The sequence below is a fragment of the Pectinophora gossypiella genome, chromosome 9 (genome assembly GCF_024362695.1).
Source record: "Pectinophora gossypiella chromosome 9, ilPecGoss1.1, whole genome shotgun sequence".
In the NCBI taxonomy this organism is placed as follows: Eukaryota; Metazoa; Arthropoda; class Insecta; order Lepidoptera; family Gelechiidae; genus Pectinophora; species Pectinophora gossypiella.
Genome location: NC_065412.1, coordinates 13557950 through 13571508, shown reverse-complemented (window position 1 = coordinate 13571508; position 13559 = coordinate 13557950).

The following is a 13559-nucleotide window of genomic DNA, read 5'->3' as shown; positions in this document are numbered from 1 at the left end:
TTTTGTATGCTTATACTTATAAACATAAAATATAAACTAACAGCCATTTATAAGTAACCGCATATAGATAGTTTTCAATCGTTTGGAAGTCATACGTAACAGATGCGCGTGTTCGATAATGTCAATGTGTAGTGTCTGTGTAAAACGAGATGTTTTGTATGTTTATACTTATAAACATAAAATATAAACTAATAGCCATTTATGAGTAACCGCATATAGATAGTCTTCAATCGTTTGGAAGTCATACGTAACAGATGCGCGTGTTCGATAATGTCAATGTGTAGTGTCTGTGTAAAATGAGATGTTTTGTATGCTTATACTTATAAACATAAAATATAAACTAATAGCCATTTATGAGTAACCGCATATAGATAGTCTTCAATCGTTTGGAAGTCATACGTAACAGATGCGCGTGTTCGATAATGTCAATGTGTAGTGTCTGTGTAAAACGAGATGTTTTGTATGCTTATACTTATAAACATAAAATATAAACTAATAGCCATTTATAAGTAACCGCATATAGATAGTTTTCAATCGTTTGGAAGTCATACGTAACAGATGCGCGTGTTCGATAATGTTAATGTGTAGTGTCTGTGTAAAACGAGATGTTTTGTATGCTTATACTTATAAACATAAAATATAAACTAATAGCCATTTATAAGTAACCGCATATAGATAGTTTTCAATCGTTTGGAAGTCATACGTAACAGATGCGCGTGTTCGATAATGTCAATGTGTAGTGTCTGTGTAAAACAAGATGTTTCGTATGCTTATACTTATAAACATATAATATAAACTAATACCCATTTATAAGTAACCGCATATAGATAGTTTTCAATCGTTTGGAAGTCATACGTAACAGATGCGCGTGTTCGATAATGTCAATGTGTAGTGTCTGTGTAAAACGAGATGTTTTGTATGCTTATACTTATAAACATAAAATATAAACTAATAGCCATTTATAAGTAACCGCATATAGATAGTTTTCAATCGTTTGGAAGTCATACGTAACAGATGCGCGTGTTCGATAATGTCAATGTGTAGTGTCTGTGTAAAACGAGATGTTTTGTATGCTTATACTTATAAACATAAAATATAAACTAATAGCCATTTATAAGTAACCGCATATAGATAGTTTTCAATCGTTTGGAAGTCATACGTAACAGATGCGCGTGTTCGATAATGTCAATGTGTAGTGTCTGTGTAAAACGAGATGTTTTGTATGCTTATACTTATAAACATAAAATATAAACTAATAGCCATTTATAAGTAAGAACCGCATATAGATAGTCTTCAATCGTTTGGAAGTCATACGTAACAGATGCGCGTGTTCGATAATGTCAATGTGTAGTGTCTGTGTAAAACGAGGTGTTTTGTATGCCTAAACTTATAAACATAACTAACTTTTGTTAGGCTGAATAGTTCGTTGACAGTTATAAGACATTTTTCTATAAATGGCAACACAAGAATGGGGTTGTCAAATCGGACGGATTGATACACGCTCTCTTGCGTTGGGGACCTTGTCGACATCGGACGTGATTACCAAGTTAAGTGTTATATTCTTGATACCAGAATAAATAAGTGTGATTACTGTTCTTCCGTATTTTTACTACACTTTAATATCCTAGACCGTTACAAGTTGACGGCGATACGGCGTCGGATCACGTTGGTCTAACAGAAAGCTCGGTGAGGAGTGGGTGCTTAGTCTATCTTGCGATGGATGTACCTCTCTGACTACCTCAATTGGGATGAGGTCGTGAGCTTATGTTATGTTAATATCCTCTTACCAAGTCTAGTCCAGGATATCAGTATACCAGGTATACAGGGTGATAGTAATATCGTAACGAAAATTTTGAGTGGTGATTGAGGCCATGATTCTGAGATGATATCAAGTGGAATTTTCCGTCGCAAAAGTATGGAATTGAAAATAATTTAAAAAAACACAAATATTTCAGGAATATTCAGACGAAAAATTCCACTTGATATCAACTCAGAATCATGGTCTGAACCATCCCGCTCAGTATTCGTTACGGTGTCACTAACACCCATACCTACTTGTATGGCTACCGTATGTACTTGTGTGTGGTGTAAGTGACATCGTAACGAATGCTGAGGGGGATGATTTAGCTGATTATTCTGAGTTAATATCAAAAAAATATCGAAAAATTCCACTTGATATTAACTCAGAATCATGGCCTGAATCATCCCCCTGAGTATTCGTTACGATGTCACTAACACCCTGTATTTGTATTTTATTGTTTTTAAGAGCAGTTTGGAACGTCCAGGGCCCTGTGCCGAAGTTTTCCGGCTATATAAGTTGAGAAACCGCAGTTTTATACGGCATGATACATTGATTTACGACCGATCTCTTTCTAGGATTGGCTATTGGTTCACAATGGCCCCGATTCCTGCAGACACCGCCTAATTTTATTTTAAGTTATATCTGTGATCTTCATATCCGTCGAAAAGGAAAGGGACGGATGATTCACAGCTCTTAATTTTAGGAAGAATGAGTAAATGAATGAATAACCCGGGCGAATCAAAAGGTACGTCTCTGGTATGCAATCCGTTTGACGTGCTGTCTACTTAACTATTGACTGATGTAAAATTTTTAGACGGTTGGTTTAGATTTGTGCTTAAAATTGACGTGTGTTCCATAATTTTTATGCTTGTCGATTACCCGTCCCTTTCCTTTTCAGCGGATAAGAAATGACAGATATAACTTAAAATAAAATTAGATGGTATTTACAGGAATTAGCACCAATATAGGCTTAATTTAAAGTTTAACCATATTACTAATATTAATTTTCTAATACATTTTATATCTTGTTTTTGTTTGTTCATTGGATTGTGCATGCTGTGACTTGTAATTGAACTAGCTCTCTTTTTTTACTGTTTGTAACTTTGCATGTACTTTGAGTGTAGCTTGTAAGTTGTCAATAATAAAAAAAAATACCTACTCACCGAATAAAGTTATTTTTAAATGGGCCAATTTCTTCCAAAGCGATTTAGGCGTGAAAAGGTTCCAGACAGATAATGTTATTTTCCTATTTGCAATATTAAGTATAGATGGAGTCTAAGAGCACGGTGTTATCACAAAATAACTGCCGAAGTTACCCCGAAGTTAATTCAAGGGAAACGTATTTTCTTACCCGTATCTGTCGTGTTTATCGCGTCCCGCGTAGTGTTCGCTCAATGCGCACGTATTTCGGCGCGTACGCGTAAAACATACGGGCAAATAAGTTATAGTCAACCTTTACTTTTTTTTTTTTGACGAGACTTATTTTAGATTTGCCGATGATGGCATTAACTACTTGTCCGGACAAATGGTATTAACATGCCACCTGCGGCAAATCTAGAATAAGTCAGAAAAAATGGGTTTCAGTATCCCGGTGGGGAATATCACAAAAATTCATTCTGGTTCAACACAAACGGGAATAACGAAACACTGAAACACACTGTCACACGAGAAACAATTTTAACATTCACAATAATAACGTCTGACTTTGAAACTGGCGTATCTGCATTTCTTTGCTAAAATAATTTGTGTCTTATTGACAATAATAAAAGATGGAGATTCGTTAAAAAATTCAGATACGTCAGTTAGCGACGCGTCAGCGACGATATTCACAATAAAAATCATAACGAAAAAAAGAAAGACGTATACGAATTTTCACTATCATCATCACTAGCCCATTAACGTCCCCACTGCTGGGGCACGGGCCTTCCCAATGGATGGATAGGGAGATCGGGCTTTAAACCATTACGCGGGCCCAGTGCGGATTGATGGTTATTAACGACTGCTAATGCAGCCGGGACCAACGGCTTAACGTGCCTTCCGAAGCACGGAGGAGCTCGAGATGAAAACTTTTTTTTTGTGGTCACCCATCCTATGACCGGCCTTTGCGAAAGTTGCTTAACTTCAACAATCGCAAACCGAGCGCGTATACCGCTGCGCCACCGAGCTCCTTACTTTCATTATACGACGACGATATACGTAATTCATTCCCGTACAGTTTCAATCTACATTATAACATTATGATCACACGCACGATAAGCAACGGAAGTGTTTTGCCGTGTGCGTTTAGCTATCTTCGAGGTTACGAGTACATTGGTGGTTTAGGAACGATTCCCGGTCATTTGGTGGAATTTATTAACTTAATACATTGGGTATATTATGGGTTGTGAGAGTCGGTGACCTTGGGGGTTAAAAAGGCCAAATCGAAGCAAGTCTACCAATATTGCAATTTGACATTTGCGCATATAAAAGTAAGTGCGCAATGCAAAGAAATGTCCAATAGAAGCATTGCTTTCTTAGATGAATTGCTTCGATGTAGCATTTTTAATCCCCCTTGACTTTATAATTAAGGTAGCATAGACAGAAAGACTAATTTATTACTTAAAGCACACTGGTCACAGCCCCTAACAAAATTACCCCAGGCCCGGCGCTAATGAAACTTATCTCATAATTTTCGTAAAATGAGGTAAAGTAAATCTAAAATGTCTGTATCGCTGAAATATTTGGCAAACATACTGAATTTGCCTAGTGTTTTCGTAAAGGCGCAACATTTTATTTTTAGTTTTTTTTTCGTTTATTTTTTGTTTATTTTTTTTTATTTGGTAGCATTCTACTCGGCTCGGCTCGGCTCTAATGATAGCTTAGGCATTGTTAACATTTACCAACAACAAAAGCAGAAGGACTACAAAATAGTGGACATTCAGCTCATCTCGATTAGGATACTGACTTGAGCCGGCTTACTATCTACGTTTATTGGGCGAGTTACGAGCTTTCCTTTTTACAAAGTTACGAGAATCACATTTTACATTACATTAGTGTTACATTGAAACGATTTCAAAAATAGATTTATTCCTCATCATCATCAGTCCATTAACGTCCCCACTGCTGGGGCACGGGCCTTCCCTATGGATGGATAGGGAGATCGGGCTTTAAACCATTACGCGGGCCCAGTGCGGATTGATGGTTATTAACGACTGCTAATGCAGCCGGGACCAACGGCTTAACGTGCCTTCCGAAGCACGGAGGAGCTCGAGATGAAAACTTTTTTTTTGTGGTCACCCATCCTATGACCGGCCTTTGCGAAAGTTGCTTAACTTCAACAATCGCAAACCGAGCGCGTATACCGCTGCGCCACCGAGCTCCTTACTTTCATTATACGACGACGATATACGTAATTCATTCCCGTACAGTTTCAATCTACATTATAACATTATGATCACACGCACGATAAGCAACGGAAGTGTTTTGCCGTGTGCGTTTAGCTATCTTCGAGGTTACGAGTACATTGGTGGTTTAGGAACGATTCCCGGTCATTTGGTGGAATTTATTAACTTAATACATTGGGTATATTATGGGTTGTGAGAGTCGGTGACCTTGGGGGTTAAAAAGGCCAAATCGAAGCAAGTCTACCAATATTGCAATTTGACATTTGCGCATATAAAAGTAAGTGCGCAATGCAAAGAAATGTCCAATAGAAGCATTGCTTTCTTAGATGAATTGCTTCGATGTAGCATTTTTAATCCCCCTTGACTTTATAATTAAGGTAGCATAGACAGAAAGACTAATTTATTACTTAAAGCACACTGGTCACAGCCCCTAACAAAATTACCCCAGGCCCGGCGCTAATGAAACTTATCTCATAATTTTCGTAAAATGAGGTAAAGTAAATCTAAAAAGTCCGCATCTCTGAAATATTTGGCAAACATACTGAATTTGCCTAGAGTTTTTGTAAAGGCGCAACATTTAATTTTTAGTTTTTTTTTTCGTTTATTTTTTGTTTATTTTTTTATTTGGTAGCATTCTACCCGGCTCGGCTCGGCTCTAATGATAGCTTAGGCATTGTTAACATTTACCAACAACAAAAGCAGAAGGACTACAAAATAGTGGACATTCAGCTCATCTCGAATAGGATACTGACTTGAGCCGGCTTACTATCTACGTTTATTGGGCGAGTTACGAGCTTTCCTTTTTACAAAGTTACGAGAATCACATTTTACATTACATTAGTGTTACATTGAAACGATTTCAAAAATAGATTTATTCCTCATCATCATCAGTCCATTAACGTCCCCACTGCTGGGGCACGGGCCTTCCCTATGGATGGATAGGGAGATCGGGCCTTAAACCACCACGCTATTAAAGACTGCTAATGCAGCCGGAACCAACGGCTTAACGTGCCTTCCGAAGCACGGAGGAGTCCGAGATGATTTTTTTTTGTGGTCACCCATCCTATGACCGGCCTTTGCGAAAGTTGCTTAACTTCAACAATCGCAGACCGAGCGCGTTTACCGCTGCGCCACCGAGCTCCTCCCGCTGCGCCACCGAGCATCTCAGATTCATTCCTATATATTTTAAAAAAATAATAATAATGAAAGGCAACGATGCGAGCGTAATGAGCACATTCGGTCGAGAGGTGGTAAAAGGGAGCATTTGTAATTGAGCCTACTTGCGTGTAAGTACTTTTGTTTGTTTTTATTTTTTAGTTTTAGTAGTCTAGTTTTAATTATTTGTAATGTTAAGATTAAGAATATTTAATTGATAAGTTTACATTTGTAAAAAAAATATTTTTTTTTTCTTTAACAAATAGATCTCATCAAATAGATCATCTCGGCTGGCCCTGTGCTGGGAGGTTTTCTGGCCACGTCTTTCCCTCAGCGTTACAGATTCCGATGTGGTAGTAGTTAATTTAATATTATTAATTATTATATTAATTTAATTTTCGAAGTTCAAAAAGCGCTGACTATGTAAGCTAATTTTGAAAAAAAAAAAAAAATCTTTTGAATTATTGCAAATCAGTTTCGCCAGAAATGGACACACAAACTTGCAAATACGATTTGTATGTTGTCGCTCGTATAGCTGAACTGACATAGATCATGTTTCGTGTCAAATACACCAGCCTACTTGGGTCTGGGTTAGCTTGGGAATTGGTACAGATTCATACTACCACCGGGTTTCGGCATACCGAACGAGTAGTAGTAGAAGAGATTCTTGATTCACTAATCACTCTCAAAATCAGTCTTTACTAATTTAAGAGCCACGCTCTTGTCGGTGTAGCATTCTCCATTCTGGTCTATCAAAGGCCAATTCTTCCACTTCCTTGTAAGATACGACGTTCACCTTCTCTTTAATCTGTTCCATGTAAACTCTTCTTGGTCTTTCCCTTCCTCTCTTTTCTTGTAGCTTCCCTTCTATGACGTCTTTAAAAAAATCGTCGTGACTTATTAAGGGTCCAATCATTTCGCCTCTTCTGTCCTCAAAATCAGTACCTACTTAGTGTCATTGATATAAAAATAAATTAAGGAGCTCTGGATGTATTCAAATCAACCGAAGAATAGAATCAACTGGAGTCGAAGGAAAGTTGCAGAGCAAATACTCATTTATTTAATTTGGTTGGAATCAAACGATACCTCTGATTTCCAAGTCTTTGTTATTCAAAGCTACGGAACTCCGTTCTTGCCTTTTTTCATTAGGACTTGATTTCACGGATTTCTTTTCTTAATTTAGAAAATACTTTTCCCTTTTTCCCAACTTATTCTGTATTTTATTTTTTGTTCAGGTAAATAATGTTAACCTTGTTCATTACCTTCCTACTTAATTAGTATTTGCCCTTCAACGATTTTTTTCTGTTTAAAAATATCGTCTTTTATTTTATCACGCTGTAAAAACATGATACAAGCTAGAAATAAGAAATGTAGAGATCTATTTTCTTGTTTCATACTTTTTGGAACGTGACATTTTTTGTAGTCGGGTTTAAGTTTTAATCTTTTTTTTGTAATAAAAGGAAGTCGTGTTTTGTCTTGTTGGCCTACTCTTGATAACATTATTATTTATATTTTTTCTGTCATTAATTTGAAAAAAAAAAAAAAAAAATTAATCTCTCTAAACTATTAAAAAGTTGATACTTTTTCACAACAAAAAACTATAGCCACCACCACCTACCTTACCTACCTATACCTATCTACCAGTATACCTGTATACCTTTTTTTTCGAGTAGAAAGAGACTTTAGAGACAATAGCTTTTCAATGGCAAAGTCAAAGCCTCTCGTACATTATATATATTATATATATTCCATTAGCTTCGATCCTGACACACTTCTCTTGCTTCCTCCACATTCATCAATCCTTTCATACACACACGCTGGTTCAGAGTAGATCTTACTGAACCTTTCCTTATATTTCTACATTATATTTGGTAATATAGGTCAGTTTGTACGGAAGCCTCGGTGCGCGAGTTGGATTCGCACTTGACCGGTTTTTTTATGTATCATATTGCTCATTGGCAGCCGTTTTAGTGCATAAAGCGTGAAGCCTTTCAATGTACGGCTTAATTTTGACAATGGAGAATATTAATATTCATTTACAAACCTGGCAACTGCCGATAGCGCAACAGCATTTCCAGTTTTGTATGAAATTATTTTATGATGCCGTGGAAGACCAGTTGGAAGAACGCTCGACTCTCACTGTAAGGTTGCAGGTTCGAATTCAGCACAGCAGGTTTACAGAAGTGACTGACTCTGACCTTCCAACCCGCGAAGGGAAAACCAGCCCAATACAGGTTAGGTCACATACCTCCGAAAATGCATTTCTCGGTAATATGGGTTTCCTCACGATATTTTCCTGCACGTGATAATCATTTATGATCCAAACATTCGTAAAGGCCTGTGTTGGATTCGAACCTGCGAAATAAGTGAGAGGCAAGCGTTGTACCAACTGGGCTACTACCGACTAGAGCGTGGCTCTTTTATTAACGATGGTGAGTGAATGTCATAAAAACAAAAAGTCACGTCAAAAACAAAATTCATATCCAAAGAGTCCTTACTCGATGACGTATAGAAATGTCGCCTTTTTTTAGTAGTTATCTAAATGTTTGTGTTCACTATAGGGGATTTTTGTAACAGTTCTAAGTTGAAGCTCGGAAGCTCAGCGTTTCATAATATATAAATTCGTTGCTCGGGATTTTAAAGGTCAACCTAGCGTGAAGTGTGAAGCGACACTTAAAGTGATGTCGTGCTCGAAATGTAAGATGTGAAGTCACAAGTTTAAAAATATTCTAGTTCCGACTTTTTTTAGATCTGAGGACATATGTGAGGTAGTGCTAATATTTGGCTTGGCCGTTTTGTGGACTGTGTAATAGAATACCTAGTCTTCTTCTATCGTGTGGATTACCAACCCCATCAACCTTGGTGTCAGGGTTACTATTGAGCCGCCAAAGGCAGACTTGGCTCATGTAACGACTACTAACTTACATCAGTAAGTAGTAACTGGGACCAACGGCTTAACGTGCCTTCCGAAGCACGGATCATCTTACTTTCGGACAATCAGGTGATCAGCCTGTAATGTCCTAACCAAACTAGGGATCACAAAGTGATTTTTGTGATATGTCCCCACCGGGATATGAACCCGGGACCTCCGGACCGTGAGCCCAAAGCTGAAACCACTGGACCACGGAGGCCGTTAATACCTAGATCGGGAACCAAACCCGGACCTCCAGATGGTTCTAATACTAGACCACGGAAGCTGTTATGTTTGTGTATATCTTGTTTTGTCCATTGAGTTTACGAATTGAGTGGCCTTCCCAGGAATGTAATCTTTTTCGGTCAGTCAGACTTTCAAAAGTATATTGAACCATGTTAAATACCTATCTACATAACCGGATGAGAGTCCACAGCGCTCCCCATTTGTCCGGGCTAGTAGTTAATGCCATTTGCGGCAAATACGGCGGTCCCACAGAATACCGGCGTCGCGGCTCACACCGCGGCATAAGCTGAGTGAGGACCTTTTATTTGGGATACCACATTTCATTTAATTTAGGTATAAGTTTCTGTGTTCGTTTTCCATGTTCCTATATATTTACGTAGAAAATTCGAGGCAATGACGTCACAATTCGTCTGAAACAGACGTATAAGGCCAATGATGATGATGATATAGAAAATATTTCCATGTGTGCGTTATTTGTCTTTCGATGTGATGTCATTGATGAATGTGGTGTGACTAATTGCTGGGTATTTTTACAAAATTATGCACATTCATAATGGTTAAGCAGATAATTTTGTACGTGCACCTATCGATTTACAAATTTATGTAAGCTTTAAAGTGATAACTACCTATTTTCTAATTACTCATGTAAGTACATTTAACTATTTAAAAATACAATGTAAGCAGAAGCATATATAAAAATAATTATTTCTTGATATTTCAATCACATTATGTATAGAATTATGTTGCTACCTATACTGCTTCTCTTTATTTTCATCAGGATAATAATGGGTGGTAATATGAGGATGCGAAATACTATTCATACTGTAGATTTGAAAGAAAGAAACATTTATTATTTAGGACACCACAGAATGTTGTTGTGTATTCCACAGACACAAGTATTTCGCATCATCATATTACGGAAGTTTGCAAATCGATAGGTGCACGTACAAATTTGCTTAACCGTAATGAATGTTCATAATTTTGTAAAAAAATACCCAGCAATTAGTCACACCACATTAATATCCAGGAACTTTAACACGTCATTCGCATAATTTACGACCGCTCTAGACTTTCATATTAATGCCTGAGAAAAATTTCGCCATAGACCAGCGATATTTATATTCTTACTAGATCCGCAAAACTAGTCCGAGTTTACCATAAAAACTAAAAAGTTATCGAAAGTACCCTATATTCGTCCCTGTACTTAAATGTATTTACGTGATAATTTACATCCAAATCGTTTGAGTAGTTTAAGTGATAAAGGAACAGACTGACTAAGGTTTCAATCAAACTATTTTACATAACATAAGCAACCTATATACATACCACTGCTGGGCACAGGTCAATCAACCGAGGGAGGGTATGGAGCATACTCCACCACGCTGCTCCAATGCGGGTTGGTGGTGGCAAACTATTTTGATTTACATTATTATCTCTGTGAATCAGAAGAAATTAGAGGTCCCAGGATTATTATTATATATGAGATATTCTGATGTTACATAAACAGCCTATATACGTCCCACTGCTGGGCACAGGCCTACCCTCAATCAACCGGAGGGGGTATGGAGCATACTCCACCACGCTGCTCTAATGCGGGTTGGTGGAGGTGTTCTTACGGCTAATAGACGGGGCTTAAGGTGCCCTCCGAAGCACGGAATCATCTTACTTTTTCGAACAATCAGGTGATTCAAGCCTGAAAAGTCCTTACCAAACAAAGGACAGTCTCACAAAGCAGACAGAGGCAACTGATGACAGAGAATTTTTGCGCCTCTAGTATTTGAACTCTGTCCCGGGTTTTCGCCAAGAATTCGACTGGGCGCACCCGGGCACACCCGGGCGTACTCAGCACTGCACTGCGGCATGATGTATGCCCACTTTACGAGCGAATTAAAACGCGGACGTGACTTATTACGTCATAACTGCGATGACGTCACCGCAATAACGCACCATAAGATACGACACTTTATTGCGGTAGGTTTATTCGCTCATTAGACTGATAAATTCTACCTTTAGTCAGGGAATGAAAAGTTCGTCACCATAAGGTCAATTTTGCCTTGCACTGCAAGAATCACTTACAGTGTACATTATACCAACATACCGGTGCAAAAACAGAGCTGCCAACATTTTAATAAATGACATAATTGTCACCCACCAAAATAATAAGGTTTTGCTTAAATTAAAATATTGACCACGATGTTTTTCATAAATATAATTGAAACGTCAAAGTAGGTTTTAGTTCAACAGTCTCTTCGAATACGCTCAAGATAAAAAGAAAACAATGTTGCTGCAAGCTAATCTAAACTTTCTAATTGAACAGTTAAGCATACTTGCCTGTGCAACAGGAATTTCTGTGATAAAATTTCATAAGGCATCAATTTGAAAACTGGCCAGCCTTTTCGGGCAGTGACTGTACCTAAACATAGTTAAAAACTATTTTCTACCTTACATCTTTAGAACGAGCTCTGTTCAGATTTCACCCTCTGAAGTTATGATTAATGGTATGGTTGCAGGTGATCAGCCCGTCCATTATGCTAGAAATGACAATGCATCTGTAGGTTTGCATGACATGGGAAAATAATTTTCAGATTCAAACACGTTTATAAAACAACGCTACCTTTTTATTAAATAACAACGCTACCTATAACCAATTTCAGCGTTGTCATGACAAGATAACGCTATCTATTACCAGTTTCAGCGTTGTTATGACAAGACAACGATACCTATTACCAGTTTCAGCGTTGTCATGACAACACAACGATACCTATTACCAGTTTCAGCGTTGTCATGACAAGACAACGATACCTTTTACCAGTTTCAGCGTTGTCATGACAAGACTACGCTACTTATTACCAGTTTCAGCGATGTTATGTCAAGACAACTTCTTCCATTACCAAGTTCAGCGTTGTCATGACAAGACAACGCTACCTATTACCAGATTCACCATTGTCATAACAAGACAACGCTTCTTTGTACATCGCTATGTGATGCAATTTACCGCGCGGCTCAACGGCCTAATACATACAAAGTATATCAGGATTATTCTATACTTTTACTTTCCACCTGAATAAATCAGACATGATCTTAATATTGATGCTATTCTATATACGAAAACTTTTCCCGCTATCCTTTTATTATGATAATACTTTCATGAGAAAACAAACGCGGTTTCGGGTTTGAAAAGTAATTTCAGGAGCGGTTAGAATCGGTGCCAACAAAACAAGTGGTGAGTGACCGATGAAATTAATGTCACCTCTTTCTGGTGACTTTACCTTTTAAGTATACTAATAGCCTCCATGGTCTAGTAGTTAGAGTGTTGCGCTCACGATCTGATGGTCCGGGTTCGATTCCCGATACGGACATTGTCGAAATCATTTTGTCAGTCTGTCCTTTGGTAAGGACATTGCAGACTTGAATAGCCTGATGATCCGAAAGAGTACCTAAGATCTGTTCTTCAGAGGGCTATTAGCCGTAAAAAACCCACGTCATGTAAGTGATAGGAAGAAGCATCAAAGAGCTAAAAAATCTACTTTTACAAACTATGACGTAAACACCTCGTTACTCTAAAAGTAGGTACGAGATTTCTCATGGAAGAGTCACGTAATGACGACTTTCATGATACCATCCATTAATTAATGACAAGACGCGGGCGAGGAAGCCGAATAAACTTAATATCAGATCCAAGCTGCCAGCTGTGTAATTAGGAGAGTGCTCTAACCTTTTCTGACCCGCAAGTGGGTAGATCGAGTCACAAGAGGACAAAGCTCATAATACGAAGGACGAACGAAGATCCTTAGGGTGTTTTGCACTAAGTCCTTTCCGAGACCTTGAATGTCGGACCCGAAGTGGTCGTAGAACTATTTGTATGGTAGTTTTCGCACTAAAACCTATGTCCGCTTGGGATATCTATGTAATTTTCGACTATCCGTCATTGTGCCTCCAGGGTTCCGAAGAAAAGAGGCGGTGTGAAGAATTTTAGTTGTATATTTATAGTTCTGAAATATATATTCTTTTTACTTTTTACCTAATCGGATAGAGTGCGTAAACGCCCTTACGGTTGATAATA